Source organism: Sesamum indicum, linkage group LG6, assembly GCF_026168435.1.
Source record: "Sesamum indicum cultivar Baizhima isolate 11 linkage group LG6, ASM2616843v1, whole genome shotgun sequence".
NCBI lineage: Eukaryota > Viridiplantae > Streptophyta > Magnoliopsida > Lamiales > Pedaliaceae > Sesamum > Sesamum indicum.
Window position 1 is genome coordinate 4,070,948 of NC_142662.1, and position 4,398 is coordinate 4,075,345.

Below are 4,398 nucleotides of genomic sequence, written 5' to 3' on the forward strand. Positions count from 1 at the left end.
GTGTGTGAGAGAGAAGGAGAGAGAGACCTATGTCAATTGTCAAGTACTAACCTTCCTGAATTTTTCTTCTTAACCAAAATTACTCTTTCTTTTTTTCCAATTTTATTTTTTTTGAAAACATCTTTTCCACTTCAAAATGTATGGTTTTCTCAATTACTTTTGTTCTATATTTTAGAAAAAGACCCCAATTAATAGGAAAACTTATATTATTCTTCCCCCAATTTAGGCCAAATATATTTTCGATCTCATTATTTAAGGGACTACTATAATAATAATTATTGAATAGGTATATATATTTCATATTGATAATTGACGTATATAAATTGTTATTATATAACTATAACCTATTAAAGAAAATAAAAAGAATTTGTCTCATAACTTGGAAAAAGTTTCATTTTCTATTCTCTTTCTAACTTCTATTAAAATTGAAGGCAAAAATAACGTGCAAGTCATATGGCCATTAACTTTTCAAAATGGTTAAAAACAGTCCCTTGACTGGCATATAGTTTTTGCGTTAATTTACTAACGAAAGTTGGTGGGAGGACATAAAAGTGAATTTTTTTAAAGTTATGAAACATTTTTTAGAATCACTTTTTTTTCGGAACGACTTTTTTTTTATTTTATAATGCTTTTTTTTGGAACGACTTTTGTAATGGCTAAGTCTACCGTGGCTAAATGAGACATTACAAAGTATTTATAATGGCTTGTCAAAAAGCCGTTACAAATTATAACGACTGTTATAACGGTCTACTGTAGCCGTTATAAAACTAGTAACATGAAAAAAAAAATAAGTTGGAATGGCTTTTGTAATTGATAGGTTAGATTTGATATAAATGTTGTAACGGTCTTTGTAACACATTTAGGTATACTTTTACCAGATATTTGGAACGATTTTTGTAATGCTCTTTGTAACTGTTTTGTATTATATTTATATCTATTTTTGGCACTGCATTTATAATTATTTTTTCTACTCATTTTCGTAATGGTTTTTGAAACGACCTGGTATTTAATTTGTAACTATTTTTTGCACATTATTTGTAATGGCCTGACGATTTTACATTATATTGGTGTATTAAAAAAGATGTTACAAATGTAGATACAAAATTTATTATTCTTAATTTATTTTAAATATTTATTTCATTTAATTTAATTTAAAATTATTTTATATATTTTAATATTTATTTTTGTAAAATTAAATAAATAAATTTATATAAAACATACATAATATAAAAAAAGTAATAATTCAATTACAAAAATTAAAATATTATTACAAAATTGTATTTTTACAAAATACCGAGAAAAAAATTCTAATCTAAATTTTATCCCTAGTGACCGCGTGTTCGTTGTCGCCATTGGGTGCCGAGGGATCAACTGAAGGCTCCGGGGCTAGATAATCAGGCTAGTTGGGATCGATGTTTCTGATGTAGCACTCGAGTGGCAACACTCGATCATTTATGTCGGGGCGTTGTGGCTGTGGTGGCGAGGGTGACGGAGCAGTCGACTAGGTCACCTGGGATGGTCCAGCAATCGAGTGGTGGGCCTCAGAGCTGAGATCGAATACTCGGCCCTCCTCCAACGACTCACTATAGACATCCAGACCTGCTGCTCGTCTGGGGCCATAGAGCCTTGAGAGGACAATGGAGGCTCTTCATTGTTATTCCGCCGTCTCTGGTGTTCCTCCATCATCCTCAAGAACATCTCCTATGAATATGTTAAATAATTAGATTTAAAGAAATAATATAAAACTAAAAGAATAACTTACGCAAAAAAATTTAATTACTTACCACGACTTCCTCTGCCGTCGGACCGCTCCACTGACCGTCCTACTTTTTTTTGTAGATCTTTTCGAATACCTCCATTTGAGTGACGAGGCGTTTGAGTTGTTTCTCATGTTCAAAAATTAATTTAAGAAATGATTATAAAAAAATAAAATAAAATTAATAATATGATTTGAAATACTTACCATCTTCCACTTGTGCGCTCCAACGGATGACGACCCCCTGCGGTAGACGTCGCAACTGCTTCCGGGATTGCAGCCCTGTTGACCTTATTTTGGCCGACCGTGCATGAAATTCTGGGCTCGACCAGAACTCTAGGAGCTGGTGCCAGATCTCCTTAATCAACCACAACGGTCGGGCCAACTAGTTTCGGGCGTCAACAAACCACTTCTGCAGGAACTTCCCCGCCTACGACTTGACGAGTTTTAACACGCTATAGTCGTCGTAGTCCCACTAATACAACATCTGAAAAATTAAAATAAAAAAAAATATAAATTTCAATTAAAAATAAATAATATTATGGTTACCTTCAACTCTGGAATCGGAATAGCTGGTGCTCCGCGGGATTTGCGATATGTTGGCCCAAGGATGCGAATAATGCTATTTGACCGCATTATTGACGGTTGTATGAAAATTATGATCGGACCTGAAAATAATAATTGAATACTAAAATTAATTTGAAATAAAAAAATTAAATTAATTAACAAAATTATCTTACGTACCTTGCATCCCGGAGGTTGATGTAATGCCTCTGGGCTTCTAAGGGAAGTAGCATCAATAGTGGTGGTGGTGGTGGGGGCGGTGCCTCCCACCATCGGGCTGGGGACTGTGAACTACCAGCCCCCGCCACATCTGACCCCACTGTCGGAGTCAGCGGGAATCGACAATAGTTGGGACACAACCTTCGATGATAGGGCCGCTGGTGCAGCTTCCGATGATGGGGCCGTTGGCACAATTGTAAATAGCTCATCCTGGGGCACGGCCACGTCCTCATCCCGAAAAATTTTATTACAATGTTAATAATTTTATTAAAATTTCTATTTTCAGAAAAATTTAAAATATAATTTCAAAAAATTTCATTTAGGTGAATAATTTCTCTAAAACTTGCATTGTAGTCCTTAAATTTCTAAAAATTCCATAAAATTTCTATTTTCATAAAATAACATTTAAAGTCCTCTAATTTTCTAAAAATTCTATTTAGGTCAATAATTCCTAAAAATTGCATTGTATTCCTTAAATTTCTAAAAATTTCATACAATTCTATTTTCCTAAAATTACATTAAAGTCCCCTAATTTCTTAAAAATTTTATTTAGGTTAACAATTTTTCTAAAAGTTGCATTGTAGTCCTTTAATTTTTAAAAATTTTATAAAATTTTTATTTTTTAAAATTACATTAAATTCCTTCGTTTAGGTGAATAATTTTCCTAAAGATTTCATTTAGGTGAATAATTTTCCTAAAGATTTCATTTAGGTGAATAATTTCCCCAAATTTTTTGAATGTTTTTTAAAATTACAGAAAATAATTTTTTTTTATAAATTATCCAAATTTTAATTGTTTTATAACTAAAGAAATTAAAAAAATTACAAAAAATATTCAATAAGTTATTCAATAAAAAATTCATACATTTAAAAAAAATATTACATACATTTAAAAAATTCAAGAAGAAAAATTACATAAAATTTAAAACAATAAAAAATTACCTGGTAGGGGAGGCCGAAAATGGTGGTATCTGGTAGCGGGGGCGGCGGAAGGGAGTGAAAGAGAGAGAGTAAAAGAGATGGGGTGCGGCAGGGGCGGTGGTGGCCAGGGGGGTAGGGCAGGCGGTGGGGAGAGGAGAAGAAAGGGAAGAAAAAGAAGAAGAAAAAAAATATGCAAGTGTTGTATTATATATAATTTGGCCGTTCCAAAAGTCGTGCCAAAGAGAGTTACAAAATTTGAAAAGCTGTTACAAAATATGTAGGTTAATGTCACCATTTAAAAATCTATTACAAAGGCCGTTACAAAATACGGATATGGCGTCGTTTTGATAACTTTCGTTACAAAAGCTGTTCCACAAGTCGTTACAATTAATTAGTTAATTTTATTAAAAATTATTATTAAAAAAAGATGTCATTTTCGATGATTTAATGCTGTGAAATATATTATTGTACTAGAAGAATATAATTGAAATATATTAAAAAAATAAATTTTTTTATTTGACATGCATACATTGTATATTCATAAATATTAGTATTACATTTATGTAACTGTCCTCTTACAGTGTTGAACTGCATGAGTTAATCGGACCATCAAAATTAAGATCCATTCGTCAAATATGATCACACTTATGAATGAATCCATTTGCCTAGGTTGTAACCTTAGTGGGTATACGGATTCCGACATACTGTTCCTAGAACGTAATATTAATTATTCAAATCGTTGTATTTTTATATCAGGCTATGTGATTTAAAATCACAATATCTGATATGACTTAATGGACATATTCTTGTCTACATTTAAATTTGGTATGAATTTGGGTGGCCGAACGTAAAGATATCGTATTTTCCAATGTGATGTTTTGAAATGACTCATTTTTGTAATGACTTTTGTAACGGCCATGTAATTTACACTTGTAATGG

The 4,398-nt window shown here is 32.0% G+C and overlaps 1 long non-coding RNA gene across 1 annotated transcript; it reads right to left on the reverse strand.

Moving 5' to 3' along the window:
- Positions 1 to 1,303: 1,303 nt before the first annotated feature.
- Positions 1,304 to 3,057, reverse strand: LOC105179112 (uncharacterized). Its single transcript, XR_849217.3, has 5 exons — positions 2,501 to 3,057; positions 2,306 to 2,424; positions 1,964 to 2,231; positions 1,785 to 1,853; positions 1,304 to 1,701 (listed from the first exon to the last, which is right to left on the reverse strand). It is a non-coding gene; the product is annotated as an uncharacterized LOC105179112 (long non-coding RNA).
- Positions 3,058 to 4,398: the final 1,341 nt, after the last annotated feature.